General features: G+C 38.4%; 1 protein-coding gene across 2 annotated transcripts in view; it reads right to left on the bottom strand.

Annotated features, from left to right (window-relative positions):
- The window catches only part of SLC4A4 (solute carrier family 4 member 4), a 299108-nt gene that overhangs the window by 213709 nt on the left and 64929 nt on the right, over positions 1 to 20470 (bottom strand). The window lies entirely within an intron of this gene.

Genomic DNA, 20470 nt, shown 5'->3' with positions numbered 1-20470 from the left:
GGACCCAAGAGTATCTATGGCACCATTTTTTTCTAACTTGGAAGCAGCCCCACTGTTGATCAATAAAGGAACAATGGAAGGAAGGAAGGGAGGGAGGGAGGGAAGGAAGGACAGAGGAGGGAGAAAGAGAGGAAGGAAGAAAATAACATACCTGCTAATTTTCAGATCTTTTTTCATTTTTTCTATTTATAGTCTTTTCTCTCCTTTCTATCTAACGCTGACTCACTTTCCAAGGCCCAGTTGAAAATTCTATCTTTTCTAATAATCGATATTAACCACTCACAGAACTGTGAATCTCTCTTTTATTCGAACCATAACAACACTTTGTCTGAATTATCATTTAGGCACCAATAATTATACATGCTGGTCATTATTACTCAACTTTTGTTGATGTGACCTCTCTCCCAACTAATCACCAATCTCCTGGAAGACAGGGTCTATCTATGTACTTTCCTTAAAGACCAACATAGTTCCATGTACTTAATCATCACTTAAAATATTAAATTAATGAGTTAGATATGGATGAATAAACCCTGGACATTTTCAAGTACACGAAAACATAACCATCTGCAAAAGGAAGCTTCCATTAAGAGCTCTGAAATGGAAAATACCTCAGTTTTGGAAGCTGTCCTTACTCCACCCTCCCCTTAATCCATCTTTGTAGTAGCTGCACAGGGACCGAAACACAGTCACTGTTTCCTACTGAGTAAGCTGCAAATAAAAGAATGAACACTTTGACCAAGCTATTTTCCTCTGGTAGATGTAATCTCTTCCTACCCTGAGGGACCACAGCATTTAATCTGCACTTCTATTAAGACATTTACTATCCACCACTTTGTGTGTTACCCATTGCTGTACTTGGTCTTTGCACCTCTACTAAGCCAACCACCTGCTTCTTCACTCACTCACTCACCTAAATTATTCTTGGTGCCTACCTTGTGCGTAGTCAAGTTATAAAAAAAAAAAAAAAAGAATGGATAAATGAATGAATAAGAAAATGAATGGAAGAATGAACAATATATATTCTGCCCCAGTTTCTCACCAAAAAATCGTTCGTTCTTTCCTTGCTCCTTTCCTCTGCTTCCTTGAGGCTTAGCAATAATTAAAATATAATTTTACATTCTCATTTGATAACTTAATATTTGTTAGTTTTTAGTATATGAGACACTATGCTATTTGTTGAGAGTATACAAAATATGTTTAAGATAAGGTCCCTATCCTCAGGAAGCAAGGGGGGAAATGCTATCATTAAGAATGTAATACACAGTTGCTAACATTTTTGAATGGTTACATGGTACTGTTAAGTGCCCTTAAGTTATTATATAATTTATTTTACACAAAAATACGAATTATCTGCTGTTATTGGTCTCTTGTATTATTCATATTAGAGACAGGGAAACTGAGTATTCAAGAGACTAAGGGACCGCCCCAAGTTCAAACAACTAGTAAGGGATAAAACCTCAAACCCGCTTGCATTATTTCCAAGCCCATTTTTTAGCCACTACTCTCTAAAAGATAATCTCCTTTAAAAAAAAAAAAAGTGCTATATGAACAATACAGACAGTAAATTTACTGGATTTCAGAAGAGGCAGACATCATAATGGCATATGAAATAGTCCTAAAGTAAATTAAGTAAACATTTAGTTCATTATCCACCAAAAGGCAGTTTGTGAATATGCCCTTTTGTTTTTGGTCTGGAAAACACCCCACTGTGGCCACCCTACAGGCTTCCCCCCAAAAAAAATTTTAATAGAAATAATGATCATAATAAACAATTCATACGGAGCATGACAAGTTTACATTCAAATTCCCTTCTGCGGGTTAAATGAAGACTTCTTGATTCTGTATTTTCTCCTTGGCAAAATTCACCATCTGGTAAAGTCTTAGCTCTCAAACCAAAGTAATAAAAAGAAATAACTGTTTATTTCTTTAAGTTATCAATGTGCTATCACCAACTGGCTTACATAGTTATTATAGTATATTTCTTTCCATTCAGAGTTAAAAGTTTGTGGGCCAACACCACGGTTGCTAAAGCTTCCACAATTTATCTAATTATTAGACTATAGCAATACTCTAAAAATGCACTTAAATATATATATAAAATCCTCAAACTTCAATTTCACATTCCTAACTGTAAGAACTGAGAAATCATTAAATAAAGCTATCTATACAAATAAATCTTTAAAATACACACATGCATTGTAGTGGTTATCTGTTACTACATTTTGCCCATTCAGCACCTCTAATCTCTTTTTCTGATTACAGCACCCCATTTTCCTTCTAAAAACCATTTTTATACTTAGAAGTTCAATGAGGATGAATTACTCCCTGTGACCCAGGTCTGGAAAATGAGAATGTCACAAACTTTGGCCACAGCAATTAATTACCTAATGTAGGCCAATCAGAGTAAATAGCGGCAGCCTTTTGTTGGAGTTTCCAAGAAATAAATTTTCACTTTATGCTAAAGTGCCTAAGATGATAGTAATAAACGTTTTGAGTGGAGATGGCCATCTTGCAACTCTCAGGGCAAGGCCATCTTGCCTACCTGATAATAAAATAAACATGGAAGAACTCAGAACCAAGGCAGAGGCAGGTTCCTGCTGCCATTATTCAAACACCCAGATTCAGCCATGCCTGAAGTCAGCTACTTTTCAATCTTACAAGACAACTCCCTTTTAGCTTAAAGTAATCGGAGACCATTTTTTTGTCACTTGCAACCAAAAGTGTCCTGATGGTATACAAGTCTGTGTTTCCATTTTAATGGGTTAGAGTGTAACTAACTCATCTTAGCCATCCATATATTAGCATCTTCAAATTAATTGAAGAACCTGTTTTCATAGAATCCAGGTTTTCTTGGAGTGATCTATACAAGGCGTCTAGACTTTCTCCATGCCTTAACATACCTCTGCTTCAACAAATCCAAAAAATGATTACTGATTCACATGCTGGCAGGCTCTAGACAGGTAAATTAGATGGTTACTTTTTATGTTTCAAATTAGCTAAGAAATTGAAACAGCCAAATACCACTTATTGAGATGAATAATTTTTTAAATACTAAGGTATCCATGTATTAATAAGCTCCCACACATGAAAAACTGTCAATTGTCACAATTATCCTTAATATGCCATGACATTATTATTCAGCTATAGAAAGTCAATGGTGCGAGGAGCCTGGATTTCAGATACTACCAAGCCATGTTACTTAGAAGCAGATTAAGTTTCATTTCAGCTAGCAAAAGGCGATTAAGAACTAGAGTTTGCTGAGACATTTTTGAAAACAGCTGTGTCCTTAACCTTTCTTTTTCAAAATATTAAGAAAAATATTTTACCTAGAGTTTACATTACAAAAATGTTATCAGGACTCATATCTATAAGATAATCAAAATTCCTTAGGGCAAAAAGGTGATAGCCCTTACATCCCCCAACTTATTCTGTCTCCCTTCTTTATAATTTCTGCCAACATAGTAGGTTGGGAAATTTAAAACTAGATTCCCTGTCGGTAGTGTTAAATATGTATTTTTTAAATAGTGCTAAGCCACTGACAAAGAAGTAGTTTCAGTGATGGTCTTAGCAGTCAAAATAAATTTCATCTATGAAACTCCAGACTTTTTGGTCTGCCAAGTCTTTTATTAACTATTCCAATTATATTAACTATATTAATATTATTTCAATATTTCAAGAATTTCTACTGTAAAATTCAAATCAGTCATTTGTGGGTTTTGGCAGCCTCCAAAGTGGCCTAAACCAAGAAACTGCTATGGACTGAACTGTGTCCCCCCAAATTTATGTACTGAAATCCTCACCCCCATTATGATAGGATTTGGAGATGGGGCTTTGGGAGGTAATTAGGTTTAGAGGAGGTTATGAGTGTGGGGCCCTCATGATGGGCCCCAGAGGAGATACCAGAGACCTCACTCCCTTCTTCCACCATGTGAGGACACAATGATAAGGCTGCCATCCACAAGCCAGGTACCTCATCAGAGAACCAAATCACCTGGCACCTTGATCTAGGACTTTGAGCCTCTAGAAATGTGAGAAATAAATTCCTATTGTTTAAGCCATCCAGTCTATGGTATTTTGTTAAGGCAGCCGTTGTGGATTAATACAGTAACTAACTAACTAATGGTGAAATTCAACTTTTTGCCTTTTTCCTGGACTTTTCTTTCCACAATATCATTTTCCTTATTTCACTTAAGCCAGGTTTGCATGGTATTTATGAGCCTTTTGGGGGGAAGATGGGCTCAGAGAAACAGTAATAACCAATTTCATTGACTCTGTCCCAGCTGCATATCACAAGACTGCATGCTCACTAATAAATCCACCTGCCAAGGATTTGCTCGTTCTCCAAGGGATATTTCACACATACTCCTTTTGGCTCCAGCCCCGCTGTTGACGTGTCTGTCTGCAAAAGCACCTAGAAAGGTACCACATTAAAGACACTGTCACCAGGGCACCAGTGTGGCAATGTCAATACCCTGCCAAGGAATTCAGCTCCCAAAGTCCCCAAGGATGTGATCCCTGAGGCACCAAAGCAATATAGTGGTTAAAAAAAAAAAAAAAAAAAAGGGCAAGTAACCAAGAAGTCTGGATGAAATACCATGATGGGCGATGTAGATTTGATAAGTCAGCACAGAGTTCAGAATGTTGTTCTGCCCCTGCTTGAGTCCTAAATTCCTAAATTATCTTTTGACACCCACCATATATCAGGAAATTTCCAGAAGAAAAGAAAAGTAAAGACTCAAGTAAGGAAGAGGAATTCCTATGATCATGTCCATCTACTCACATATATCAACCAGGGTATTAAAATTATAAGTTACCTAGGGGCACCTGGGTGGCTCAGTTGGTTAAGTGTCTGACTTGAGCTCAGGTCATGATCTCATGGTTTGTGAGTTCAAGCCCCGTGCTGGGCTCTGTGCTGACAGCTCAGAGCCTGGAGCCTGCTTCAGATTCTATGTCTCCCTCTCTCTCTGCCCCTCCCCTACGCATGCTCCTGTCTCTCTCTGCCTCTCAAAAATAAAAATGTTTTAAAAAAATTTTTAAATAAAATTACAAATTACCTAATGCCTTATGGATCTGAATAAACATTAACTTCTGATTCTTGGGTTTAGCTTTTTTTTCAAGTCTTTTGTTCAGATAAAATCATTCTCCCCATACACCTGGCTATACCCAGACTTTCTTTCAGTCAATCAATAAATTCTTAATAAATCCTTGCCTGTCTATCATGGTTATAATTGGGTTTCAAGCATTCTAAACCCAAAGGCTTACTGATTTATACAGTCCATACAGAAAAAAACACCAGAATAATATATACCAAATGTTAATAATTATTATCCCTAAATGATGAGATTATAGATGATTCTTATTTTACTCATTTTGTGTATGTGTAATTAACAAATTTTCTAAAATTAAGATTAATGTCATTATTATAAGGCAAATAAACCAGTTAAGGTATCTTTAATTGCTAACTTGAGGACAGTCATGTCAAATTAGTGCCAAACACTTTCCTACAGTAGTTGAAACTGCTGCAGAATCTCGATTATCTTTCTTAAATGTCCAAAACAAACACAGCCCTCCAGCACTGGCTTTACTGCTGCCTCTAGATTCCAACTGCCAATTCTGAACCGTGTAACAGGACTGGCCATGGTTCTGAAAGCTAGCAGCCACATGTGTCTAAAAATAATCCCATGGGCACAGAAGAATGGGGATGAGGAGAGGGGCTTCATGCAGGTGGCATGGGAAGGTAAGAGGTTTTCTGTAAATTAAGGAACTCACCTATTATTTAAGATGGTAAAGAATATAGCCACCCAGCAACCTCTTCCTAAAAGACCTAAAAGTTCTTAATGCATGTCACAGCTCTCATCTCCATTTTCCTTTAATTTCTTACTCCCTACTCCTCCACTTCTCTTTGCTCTGCTAGAACTGTCCACGATAAGGTTTACATGATGAATCACTGTGCTTAAGAGTGAACACATCAGCAGTTTCTCCAGGTTCAACTCAGAACAATTATCAGCACAATTTATACCCTGAGGTTTCTAAAGTCAGACTCAATTTTCATCAACGTTAGGAAATCTTCAAGATTCCCAGAATAAACTCTACAGACTTGCTCAAGTGCAGCTACTTTCTATACAGTGTAGCTACATTTATTGTTCCAAAATTAGTGTCACAACCACCACACTAATGCTGCCATTAGAGGCCTCCACGAGCAAAGAAGACATCCTCCCTCCTGCAGACTGTCTTTAAAAATGCATATAAATATAAAGGCAACGAGCTTTAAAGAATCTTTAGAGTTTCTGACTTCACGCCCATGTTGCCAAAAAATTCTACCCATCTTTCCTGGATAGCAATACTGAGAAAATGTGTTTCAAAATAAAATCCCATTTTAAAAGGGGAGAGCAGGGAATGCAGGAATCAAGGAAACATTACACAGGTGTTGATTCTTTCTGAAGAAAAAATGACCACATTTCCCACAGATATATCAATGCTCTAAGGATTTTTGACAGAACTCTGGACATAATAGAGAAATGTCAGTAAGATGCTACAGTAAGTGTTTCTGCCTTATTTAAGTCTGCTCTGAGCTGAGGATCCAAAATTAGTGGTAGTGCGCCCCAATCTCTCTTAATTACATTCTCGGTGAAGAAAAGAAAATTATTTAACAGGTCCTCTAACACTTCCACTTGACATTTATAGTTTGAGTGTTCTCAGACAACATAATTCTTCATCTGACTTGTTTTACCCACCCAGAAGACTGTATTAGGGAAGCCAACCAGAACGCATGTCCATGGGCCAGCAATGACCTCAAAAACACACCAGAATCTAGAAGACTACTTGTAAAACCTGAGTTCAACTACTTCAAAAATGGCACAGGAATACCAAGAGCCTACTGAATGTAAACAACTAAGTTTTCATGCTATTTCATTAAGTACTTTTCTAAAATATCAATAGGTATTTGCTAAATCCATTTTCAATAAATAAGAAAAGGGAACCAGATTCAGTTTTAGAACTGTATTTTAGACTAGAGGAGCACCATTTGTTAGATAAATAAACTTCCTTTTGAGCTAACCACATAGCTAAACCACACAAGGCTGATGACCAACATATATCAGAGGGTGTATGTATGTGTGCTGGTTAGAGACTGATTTCCTCTGAAGGTGTGCTATGAACAATCTATGTACTTCACAGAGTAATAACAATAAAAGCAAAGGAATCTCTCTTTTCAATGCAATTCATAGTTGACTTTTTACTCTGATTTTCCCATCCAACATTTCTTAATCCCTTATTTTAAAAAAACCTATGCATAACACTTCGAGTCATCTAGAGATAACCTCAGTTCATGGGGGAAGTAAATGAGAGCCACTACAAAAGAGATTCATTATGAACAGCTTCCTGTTCAGAAAGGACAGGCAGAGAACTCAGTCACTTCTAAAGCTTATGATGACTGTGTGAGGCAGAGCTATTCTATAACTGGGCGTAGAATTTCCAATTAATTAAATATCAACCATAAAACTTAAGAGTTCCTTTGCCTTCCCAGTCCTCTTTTTCTTTAGATCAATCACAAATTAATCTGGTTTAGAAATAACATTTGTCGGGGCGCCTGGGTGGCTTAGTCGGTTAAGCGTCCGACTTTCGCTTGGGTCATGATCTCGCGGTTCGTGGGTTCGAGCCCCGCGTCGGGCTCTGTGCTGACTGCCAGCTCAGAGCCTGGAGCCTGTTTCAGTCTGTGACTCCCTCTCTCTCTGACCCTCCCCTCCTCACGCTGTCTCTCTCTCTCTCTCTCTCCTAGAAATAAATAAAACATTTAAAAAAAAAAGACAAAATTAGAAATAACATTTGTCAATTTATCATACTAATAAAGAACTACAGAAGTTGAAATCTGCCTTTCCTAGAACCCTGCCTATAAAATGCTCTAGTATCCTTCTAAAGCAGAGATTAGGCATTCACCTGAAAACTGTCCAAACCCCTCTGCTACCTTCCTTATGTGGGAAAAAGCTACTAGGAAAGTGGGATCATTGGGATTCAGATATGAAGAATGAGGCAGGGGACTCCTAGTAAGGCAATGGAAGGTATTCTGGGCCTGAAAAGCAAGAAAAGCCAAAATCCATAAGAGGAAGCCAAAGTACACATGCCAAAGCCACCAAATATAAACAGCAAACCTAAAGGGACCAGAAGGAAGAATCAAGGTCAAGTTACCAAGTCAGTAGAACCTAAAGGTCAAGGCAAATATTAAAAATAAATACTAAAGTTGTCTAATACTGTGCAAATGAACTAAAGAAGTACTGTTGTTTGGGGGCATGATGGGGAAGTGTTCTCAATAAATTTTAGGAAGGATTCAAATAATATACTAAAGACCCTCCAAGCCTTGCTGATATGTTGGCAAAATTCCCTCAAGTGATCAGTAAAGTCTCTGTAGCAGCTGGCTCTCAAAACTTCAGGGGAAATGGATTTTTTTAAAATTTTATTTATTTCTGACAGAGAGAGAGAGGCAGTGTGAGCAGAGGAGGGTCAGAGAGAGAGGGAGACACAGAATCAGAAGCAGGCTCCAGGCTGTGAGCTAGCTGTCAGCACAGAGCCCGATGTGGGGCTCGAACCCACAAACCGTGAGATCATGACCTGAGCCGAAGTCGGACGCTTAACCGACTGAGCCACCCAGGCACCCTGGAAATGGATCTTTACAGCTGAGGGAGCATTCATTGTTAAGATGAGGTTCTGTACATACTCTCTTGTCTAGTGATATCCCAGGTTTACTTCTTAAGACAACATGATCCTAAATAAACAGTAATCATGGATGAAGTCATGTTCCATCATGACTGATTCAATTCTGAAATCAGAATTATGAGACCTAGATGCCATGCTCAGCTCTAATTCCAACTGATCCAATTCCATTCTCCACCCTCACCCCGAAATCCTCAGACAGCTTCCCCATCTGGTTGACATAAAAACAACCAGAAAAGTGAAGAGATTATAAGGTACATCCATGGATGGTGGCACTGAATTCTGCTCTTCTGGTTTACAAAAATATTCAGAAATACGAGACAGTGCTATTATATTAATGATCTGCTAATGTGCTATTCATTCCGTCACTTTTGATCTCATCTTTGAGAAACAGTACAACAAATTTTCAAATGCAAAGATTGAAAAAGCTGAATTTGGCATTTTTGGAGGGAAAAAAACAATCCTTAGCAATAGTCTCACCCTTTATTTTCCCTATTATCTAGTCAAAGATGTATACTAAGTACTAACTAGGAGTATTTAGACACCACCTATATGAAGGAGCTAAAAAATGAATGGACATATTTACTCTTCCTTTTTCAATGAATTTATTATCAACTGTAACAACAAAAATAAACCTCAGTGACAGTGATGTAAAGTTGGTAAAGGCACATAACCCATTCCAGAAATGTAAGTAAGCACGAAGCATTTAGGATGATTAAAAAGCTGAGCCCTGGTAGTTGTTGGGGCACCTGGGTGGCTCAGTCAGTTGAGCATCCGACTTCAGCTCAGGTCATGATCTGATAAGAAGTTTTTTCATAAGAGGTGTATTAGTTGATTCATGGTCCATGAGTGTGAGCCCTGTGTCAGGCTCTGTGCTGACAGCTGGAAGCCTGGAGCCTGCTTCAGATTCTGTGCCTCCCTCTCACTCTGCCCCTCCCCCACTCATGCTCTGTCTCTCAATCTCTCAAAAATAACAAACAGAATATTAAAAAAAAAAACAAAAAACTGAGACTTCACTGAAAGAAGAAAAAGCATGTGAATAAGGATGGGGATTTCCAAAGATAGAAAGGGAAAGGTATGCATGATGGTTCACGGAAAAAAGGAATATGCAATGAAAAGAACTAAGCTCTGTACAAGGGTGATTTACTGCAGTGAATGTGAGAATTTTACGAAGAGCACAAGTCCTACTGAGAACCATCTACTTTGTCTCTTCAAGTAGTATCTGTCTTCGAAACAAATACACAATCAGCAACCCAAGAGATACTCAATAAATATTTAACAATACTGGTTATCTCCGAGCTACATGCAAAATACATACACATTAAGACTGTTATACCCTAAAATTTGCTCACCCAGTCTCTACTCTTGCCTAAGACAGATTTTAGGAATTATGATTCTCTATTACAGTTGAACAAAATTCATGTTAAAATAAAATGTGTAATCAGTCCCCAACCATGCTTCTAAAAAAAGTCTTAATTTTTCAAAACAAGAGCCCAAATATTTTTACAGATTCCATTGTTGGTTTACATAAAAATAAATTATAGTTATTAAATAAACTCTGAACTTCTGCCTTGTATACTCAAAAAAGAAGAAAAAACTGGCCAATGGCCAGTTCTTATAATGTTATATTCATCTAATCCTACTTCAAAACACATCCAAAAATGCCACCAAATAGTTGTTTGTAATCTCAGCTAAATGAATCCCCTAAAAAGAATTTTAAAAGTCAATTCCTAATTATTTTTTTCCTGGCCACTAATATAAAATAGGCCCAGGGCACCTGGATAGCTCAGCTGGGTAAGCATCCAACTCTTTATTTCTGCACAAGTCATGATCTCATGGTTTGTGAGTTCGAGCCCCGAGTCAGGCTCTGCACTGACATTGTGGGGCTTGCTTGGGATTCTCTCTCTCCCTCTCTCTGCCCCCACCATGCTCATGCTCTCTCTCTCTCTCTCAAAATATATAAATAAACTTAAAAATAAAATAGGCCTGAACATTAAAAACTGGATTATTTAGACATTAAATTTTCTCCTACAGAGTGGTTCATCTGAGTCATATAGATGGTAGTGTCCAAGGATTCACTTCAAAACATTAACTACAATTAATATATTTCTGAAATGTTTCTATGGTGTGTCCCACCATGAATGATAATGGGTTAATTTGCCTCTGAAATTAGAATGTTCTGAGTAAAAAAAAAAAAAAATGTATCCTTTGACATGCTGAAATCAAGCTCACTTCATAAGTGAGTTTTTTTTCTATCCTGAATCTTGTCCTATTTTAAATGATCAAAGACTCTGAGAACAATCGCTTGGCTTACAATCTTATTTGGGATATAACCACATATAAGCAAACTGGGCTACACAACCACTGCAGACTTTCCTTCCAAAGCTTATACTGCTATCATCCATTATAACAAGGTTTCATTATTCTGTCAACTGACCACCACCTGCAAGCTTCTAGTTACTAATATGGGGTTTACTGAGAAGTCTTCAGCTTGCTTTCTATTTTCTGTGGCCAAGCAGTTTAAACTGTAATATTTGCATTCATTAGGGCACTTGATCGGAAGTACTACTTAATGAGGACAACCATCAATAAATAGCACCTACTGGAGCATCTGGTGGCTCAGTCATTTGGGTGTCCAACTCTTAATTTCGGCTCAGGCCATGATCCCAGGGATCACAGGATCAACCACTAAGTAGGGCTCCACGGTAGCACTTAAGAGTCTCTCTCTCTCCCACTCTGCCCCTCTCTTTACTCATGCTCTCTCTCTTCCCAAGGAAGGAAGGAAGGAAGGAAGGAAGGAAGGAAGGAAGGAAGGAAGACTTCCATACACCCCTATGACCTAAGGATTATGTCTATATTCAAATGAAATACATTCTAGGAGGTTACATACATTACCCATAGTACAAATATAGCAATGGGAGACATAGACTTAAAATGTAGTTATAGATTTGGCTGACCCTAAAGACCACACTCTTTTTACTATAGCATACCTCCCCTGTGAAATTCTATTTCTACTGTATTTTATTTATTTTTTAATGTTTTTTATTTATTTCTGAGAGAGAGAGACGGCACGAGCAGAGGAGGGTCAGAGAGAGAGGGAGACACAGAATCTGAAACAGGCTCCAGGCTCTGAGCTGGCTGTCAGCACAGAGCCCGGCGCGGGGCTCAAACCCACAAACCATGAGATCATGACCTGATCCAAAGTCAGGTGCTCAACCAACTGAGCCACCCAGGTGCCCCAATTTCTACTGTATTTTAAAACACAGGGCACCCTTCACAGCCGATGCTCTATATCTCAAAAACATATCTGGCCATTTGAACTCCTTGAAAGTGAGTGATGTTAAAATCTTGATAACAACGTTTATTTATTTTTTTTTTTCTGTAAAGTAACCAAGCACTATATGTTACCAAATGCCTTCCAATGAATGTTAAAATTTTCCTACATTAAGCTTAGGATGGAGCTATTATTCCTTTACTTTTCAACAAGCCATCCATTCTATTTCTTTTAATTTACTTTCCTCTGATTCTAAATGGCTTTAAGAGCTGTCTAAATCCAATCCAGAGCTCAAACAACTTTGCCTATAAACTTGTCAGTTTTAACTATGGAAGTTACAGATCTGTTTAAGAGTCAGATGAAATGCATACAAACACAAGCAGAGTTTTGTGTAAAATGAATGCAACTGCTTTATAAAATTATTTTCTTAGAGTTCATCAAACAACTTTCAAAACATTTTTTTATAAAATCATTCCAGGAATAAAACTACCCTAGGGTTTGCATGGGCTCAAGCTTCAATGATGGGTGTACACTGAAAACTAAGAATAAAGTGAGCTAACAGTGCATACACACAACCCCCCAAAATCTTAGAAGTTAAACAAAAAAAAGTATCCCATAAAAATTGGCTAAGGAACATAACAATTTTAAGACTATCTGTCAAGGGTCAATAAATGCTTAGAATAATTCCGGACGTTAGCTGAAAAAATACCTTTCCACTTTACAGTCCTGTTTAGAGAGCTTTAAAAACACACGTGACGTGTGTTTTAAAATGGCCTATACCACCCTGGTGACCAGCTGACCATTTTGCTTTTATGGGTCCATTTCCCTAAGCTCTGCCATGGTAAAATATGTCAAGCAGATGTTTACAGGCACATCTCTTAGCAACATATTTGATTCCTATTGAAAACATTTGCAGACCTACATTACAAATGCATGCAGAGTTATTTGCTAAGGTCCAGAAAGGTTCAGAGGGAGGATTTTCTTCTTTACTTCAAGTGCAGCAACTCTGTTTCAGAAGTAAGGCTGTTGGAGAATATACGGAAGCCCAGTAGATGACATTCTGTCAAAACAATCTGCAAACATTTATTTTGCTGCCACAGTTCATCTGAAACCAGTTCCTACTGAGATACTGACACTGCTATAATGTTGATTCATGTTTTTGTGGCTTCAAAAATTAATAACCGTAACTTTTGTTTTTTAAATGGCTTGGGATTGCCAGCAGTATGCTACCTCCAACTGGCTCTAAATAAAGCAGTTCATGATTTAACTTGTTGTCAAAAACAGGAAAGCATCTCTCTATGAAGCTTTGGTTCCAAACTGGTTTCTCATGCAACAAAGTAAAGTTAAGATGGTACCGCTGCCCTTTAAGCTGAAGAGGCAGGTGAAAGAGAACTGCAGAGTCCTCAATGATGAGATCAAAAACTAAGACTTTCAAGGACTTTGTCATCAAACGTGTTCCTTAAGTTTAAAATGCCTACGCCATGGTCATTAAATCTTTCATGACACAAACCAACCTTTTGTCTAATTGGGCACGTTCTTTAAAACTTTAACTAGAGGGGGGATCTGAGGCATCCTCCCAGCTTCAAAATATCTCTGTAAGTCTCCAAGCTGTCTTTAAGTTTTAAAGACTCTCATGGATTTCACATTGAAAATTAATAATTCTGGGGGCACCTGGGTGGCTCAGTTGGTTAAGTGACTGACTTCAGCTCAGGTCATGATCTCACGGTTCATGGGTTCAAGCCCCGCGTCGGGCTCTGTGCTGATGGCTAGCTCAGAGCCTGGGCCCTATTTCAGATTCTGTGTCTCCCTCTCTCTCTCTGACCCTCCCCTGCTCACACTGTCTCTATCTCTCTCTCTCAAAAATACATAAAACATTTAAAAAATTTAAAAAAAGAAAATTAATAATTCTGTTTTGTTTTATTATAAAAATATTTCTTTGCAAATATCCAAGTAAAAGTGATGTTTCAGGTAAATATTACAGCTTTATCCTACATTTTATACTACCTAACCCTGGGAGCCCTGAGAGCACCTGGAGCCAAGTCTGAGAAGAAAGTCTTCTCTGTCTCTATTAAAGAAGGTCTAAATCATTGTTGGCAGCTCAGCTTTGTAGTGGCTCGACATATGACAATGACCTGACATAGTCATACCCAAACTAATCATGATAAAGTAACAGAACGACATTCAATATCTCTTATCTATTTTTGTTTCCCCAGGAAACCCAGCTCAAGCCAAAGTCCTTAAACAGTTCAACTTCTCAGCCTTGGTGAGGTGTGAACTATTAACACGGTGATTTGTGCCAGGCCAGCTCTGCCTAAATTCACGGTATTTACATGAGTCTTAAGTTTGATGCTATTAAATATAGAATACAGAGAAAAACAAAGAATTCCATGGGAAAGGGAGGAACCTAAAACGTTAGCCAAATTTCCAGTCTCACAAGATTCAGACAGTCATTGTTTGGCTTGATAATTTTATAAATTCCAAAAAATTCAAACACATTATTATTAAATATATTTGGCTTATCCATTCTCCCTTCAGTAGCACAGATAACTCTGGGTTGACCAAGAATATGAAAGTACCTGCAGTCTGTGATCCTATCAGGCTATTGATTGATTCACAAATTTGTAATAAGTATCTATGATGTGCCAGGAACTGTGCACACACTATAGTGCTCTGGGTGAGCTCATATCCCGGAAGGGAAAAACCCACATGTAAACAGATAATTACAGTAATTGTGCTAAGTGCTCTTGATTTATTCATTCATCTAAAAAACACTTACTAAGCACCTACTGTGTACTGAGCCCCTTATAGGCACTATGCTAGGGGCTATAACCGAATAATGTTGTTTTCTTCCTCAAAGCACTTTGGAAGTCTATAGGTCAACGTAGCTGGAGCACAAAGCATGAGAATAGAGAGGAGACTATAAAAACAGGTATGAGATAAATTGTGAATGGCCCTATATACTTTGATAAGGCATTTAACACTTTATCCTATAGTACCAATAGGGAAGTGTTGAGAGCCTCAATCAGGAAGTGGCAAGACCAGGTGTGTATTTCAGAAAGCTGTTTAGAGAGCAATGTCATAGTTGGTGAGGTGAAGGAGGGAGGGTACTCAGCAGTTCTTACCACAATGAAGACATCTATAAAGTTGTGATTAGTAGTCGTAAAAACCATTCAAGTTGACTGCTCTTGGCATCTCAGCATCTTTGTTTTCTTGGCTGCACACACCTTGAGAATGTAGCTTCCTGCTGTTCATCTCCAACCATCTGTGGTAAGGCTACCTTCCCTCTAAAGTGTACTCAGCGTTTCTTTTACAACTCTGTTCACAAATGTACCACTTTCACTTATTAGACAACATCTGATCAGATTACCTTATTTTCACCTATACTCTCTGCTTACCTAAAAAATATGTGGCAAATCTAAATATAGGAAGGCAATCCAAAACTCAGACTTCCATTTTCTTAGCTACTTTCATGCTACATTTACCACTGTTAACCCTTGATAATAAGTTACACTGAAGTATCTTTAAGTGATTTGAAAGATTCTTGAAGGCAATATTTAAAACGGGCTTTTAGCTAGATAACACCTGAGTTGTATTTTCTAGTCTTGAGCATCAGATTCACCTGAGGTAATTAAAAATACAGATTACTAGGTTCCTGAGTAGATCTGAGGGAAGAGGGGTGAGTCAGGAATCTGTCTTTTTAGGAAAAGCCCTAAGTGAGATTAAGAATTAGGCTGGTTTGGTAAAACCCTAGATAGAAGCTACCCTAATGATTTCCTTATAATGAAAGCAGCATTAGGCACATATTTTTCTCTTAAATACTTTAATGAAACTTAGGCAATCACTTTAAGTAATTGCCACCCATTTAATGTTTACTGAAACAGTTTACAACTAATTCACATGCCATTTTCTAAACGCTTCAGGCTTACTTGGCTTTCCTGCTGCGCATTAAACAGTTTGTTAACCATTAATAAAGAGTGAAGAAAAATCCGAATCTGGAGGTCATTTTAACAGTAAAAGGGGCCGCCAAGAAGCATGATTTGTAATCAGCAAAATACATGTGAGTTCCTTGTGGCATTAACCAGAAACTTGCGATCAATGCTTTAAGGCAAGAACAGGCCATGAATAAGCAACCTGTTTCCTAAAATAAGTCACCTTCTCTTTTTGTCCTCTGTCAATCAGAAAATATACAGGAAAATCCTACTCTTGCATTTAACAAGGAGTATTATCTGTGAGGCAGCATTATTGATAAATAACTCAGGGCAAATATATATGTAAATGAAAAATAAAAATTGCTAATATCTAGTAAGTGGTTACTATTTCCTATATGTAGTCCTCTTTCTAAGCACTTTGCATTTAATTTTTTTCTATGTAATAATGCTGAGTACCATAATCATGTAGATTTTATAGATGAGGAAACTGAGGCAATGGGGACTAACCTGTCCAAGGTCAAATGGTCAAGAGGTGGAAGAGATAAGAACTGAAACCGGGAAGTCTGATTTCAGGGCCTCTGCTTTGAACCACCCTGGTGCACCGACACTATGGACGTTACAGGCTTGAACTGTGTTTGCCAGAGGTAGAGGAGCTATGACAGAAAACACTGGAAGGTATAGATCTTCAGAACAAGCCAGGCTTACAACTGAGTATCCAATTCACTACAGAAGGCCTACCACGTGGTACACACCACACTCCGTGCTTTGGGAAATATTAACACAAAGATGAATAAGATATGGTCCCTTCTCATCTTTACTGCTCTTCCATTGCTGTCTCTTTCATAAACCGCTCCCTGACTCCAGAGAGACTTAATCAGCGTCTTCTGTAAGTACCCATAGGACCCTGTGTATGTCTCTCAAGCACTATTACATCACTTTTCACACTGCAGGATAATGAAGTCTTCATACATCTGCCTCTTCTTCCATTAGGTTTTAAGTTCCATGGAGCATTCTGGGAGCAGGGAGCAAGCCTCAGTGCCTTGTCCCGTGCCTAGATTCTAGTGCAGTCTGCCTCAGCACACTGCTGTCTCTCAACAGAGGTTTGAAAAATGAACAAAAGAAATACAGAGAGAGAGAGATGCAGAAGGAAAATTGTAACTTGCTCTAAAATTCACACTACACTTGTGGCAAAGATGAGAAAGCAGTCTGTACACCCCAGCCCTACCTACTCAAAAGTCTGAATATACTACGTGCATGACACTAGTCTCCTCTTTTGCTAAAACTGCATGATTTATCATTTTACCATACATTATGAAACACAGAATTTTGTTCACAGTTCATCTTTATGCTTCATCTCTCACTTAACATAGTAAATCACTGTAAGCAGCAGCCACTGCATACCTCAATTTCTGCTGTCAGACCATGCCCTAGGCATGCACACCTACAATTTAATTTTCAGAAGAGTCCGCTGAAGAAGCCCAGGCTAAAACTGAAGTTTCAGAGAGGTCAAGTCACTTGCCCAAGTTTACACAGGTAGTAGGAGACACACTGAGACTTAAATCTAACTCTAAATCCCATACTAGTAACCAGTGAACTATTTCCGTGCTTTCAAAGATCCAAATATCAGCTCCGCCTTTAACTAGAATGCGACCTTGAGGAAAGTATTTAATGTTTCTGAGACTCATTTTTTTTCTGGTTTTATTAGATATAATTAACATATAAGATTGTGTTAAGTTCAAGGTGTAAAGTGTGATCATATGATACCAGTATACACTGTGAAATGATTATCACAATTAGGTTAGTTAACACCTCTACCACCTCACATAATTACCCTGTGTGTGTGCGTATGTGTGTGTGTATGGTGAGAACATTTAAGATTTACCATTTTAGTAAACTTTCAAGTATATAATACAGTATTATTAACTATAGTCACCTGCTGTACATCAGATCCCCAGAACTTATTCATCCTCTTATAACTGGAAGTTGCACCCTTTGACCAACATCTCCCCATGTCCCCCCACCTCCCAGCCCCTAATAACCACCATTCTACTCTCCATGAGTTCATAAGCCTCATTTTTATCATCTGTGAGATTAACAAAGAACTCACAGGAATGATATAAGGATCAAATGAGATAATAAATATAAACTGTCAGTCACCTAGTAGGTATTCAATCAATATGTATTGATTGGCCCATTGACTAATAACCAGGTTTTGTTCAGCAATTCAGCACATTTGTTAATAAGCAATTTAGATAATAAAACTCCTATGAAATGCTGTGCTATAAAGGCAATTCTGTTGGAATTTCTCTCCAACTAAGGAGTTCCAAGTGTTCCACAAAATTAAAAGTATAAACAAAAGTTAAGATTCCACAATGAAGAGAGACACCTATAGATTAACATTCTTCTGTGAACCCTTTTTACTATCCCTATTTAAAAAGTAGAGATTCTAAAGTACAAACGTAAAAAACATGCCCAAGGTCACCTCAGTAATTGAGGAATCTGAAACCAAAATCTAGTTTCATGTTGTACTCATTTATTCACATCTGCCTCGCTTCCATACTAAGGCGTGGCTCTTTCTCTAAAAGCAGTTGCAAACTGAAACACAGAGTTCCTACCCAGCAGAGGAAGGGTCCAGAAGAACTCATTTCAGATTCAGGCTCTGCCACATACCAACTCCATGAATCAGGCCAAAGTTTCCTCATCGATGGAATAGGGATGAAACTGCTTTCTCACAGGACTGCTAAGGATCCAATGATACAATGCATAGGAATGAGCCTACCAGAGAGCCAAGAACATAACAGGCACTCGGCAGATGTTGATGAATCTGGAGGTCACAAGATGCAGCAAAACAAAATGTTGCTGCCCATTTCTTTGCAAGCACTTAAATACGGTGAGGAACGAAGGAATGACGGATGGACAGAAGGACGGAAGGATGGAAGGAAGGAGAGGAGGATAGGATATAAGGAGGGAAGGAGGGAGAAAGTTAGAGGGGATGGATAGGAAAGAAATGTAGGAAAAGAAGGGGGAGGGAAAATAAGAAAAGGAAATAAAAACACCTATCTTGGATGTTATCATTGCAATTATGTCGACAAAGAGCAAGGAAGCTTCAAAGTCACACACAGTCTTACAATTTTGATCCTGGATTACAAGGGTTAACTATGGCCTCCTGTTTTATTCCGTCTGCTAACAGTAACAGAAATTATGATTTCTTTTTTTTTTTAATGTTTTATTTATTTCTAGGAGAGAGAGAGAGAGAGAGACAGCGTGAGCAGGGGAGGGTCAGAGAGAGAGGGAGTCACAGACTGAAACAGGCTCCAGGCTCTGAGCTGGCAGTCAGCACAGAGCCCGACGCAGGGCTCGAACCCACGAACCGCGAGATCATGACCTAAGCAAAAGTCGGACGCTTAACCGACTAAGCCACCCAGGCGCCCCCAGAAATTATGATTTCTAATCAAAAAATCAAAACATACGATGGGATGGGTCATAAATAGATACTTTTCATCCATGTGTACTGGAAGAGTCGTTTTTCAAGCAATGGTCCATGGGAAAGACACCAGGACACAAAAAGCACATTGAGGTATGAGCAACAAAGTCACCTGCAAACCTGCAGACAACAGAGACTTGTCTTTGCCGTGATCCAGACCTTACAGTTGTGCAGATACCATCTGAGCTAAGCTTTAGCATAAACAACAAATCTGCATTCCTCTACTCCCAAAGAAGCATTTTATGAATGACCCATCTATTGCCTATTAACCTCATCTTAGCATTTCTCTCCCCTTCCTTCTTCTGCTCAGTCCTCAGACTTATACCTGTAAGGTGCCTCAAGTTACTGAGATGCGTGACTCGAGATCACTATCACGTTCATAGAACAGATCAAAGCAGAGGAAAGTAAGATCTGATGGAAATTATTTTCAAGAGAGAAAAATATGGGCACAGCCTGATTGTTATACTTTCTTTTTTGGCAGATGATAAATCTCATTTATAATAAGAATGCATTGTGAACACCAGAAAAATGATTACTACAGAAAGTGAAAAAGTTTAAGGGAACAATATGGAATTAGAAAAACCATCTAAAATCCATTTACCAAGGAGCACCTGGGTGGCTCAGTCATTTAAGTGTCTGACTTCAGCTTGGGTCATCTTGAAATTCGTGAGTTTGAGCCCTACATCAGGCTCTGTGATGATGGCTCGGAGCCGAGAGTCTGTTTCACATTCAGTGTCTGCCCCCTCTTTCTGCCCCTCCCCCACTCTATCTCAAAAAAAAAAAAAGATTAAAATCCATTTATCAAAATCTATGTTTGGATAGAGTATATGATGTTTTTATGTATCCACAATGCCCTCTTTAGGTCTAATACAGCACCATCCTTTTGCCCATAAGGCTGCAGATGCCCAGTCTTAGTGTTACTTCTGGGTCTCACAGTGGAGGACTGGGCACCATCACCATGAAACGTCACCAGTGCAATACATATGTCCAGTCTAAAAACAGGTTGCTGAAAACTATGCATCTGAGACAGACTGCCTGCCTTCCTGAACTCCAGCATACCTGAACACGGTAAAA

Source organism: Hyaena hyaena, unplaced genomic scaffold, assembly GCF_003009895.1.
Source record: "Hyaena hyaena isolate Hyena2069 unplaced genomic scaffold, ASM300989v1 scaffold_395, whole genome shotgun sequence".
Taxonomy (NCBI): domain Eukaryota; kingdom Metazoa; phylum Chordata; class Mammalia; order Carnivora; family Hyaenidae; genus Hyaena; species Hyaena hyaena.
The sequence above is the reverse complement of the archived record's forward strand: the minus strand, read 5'-3'. Positions and strand labels throughout refer to the sequence as shown.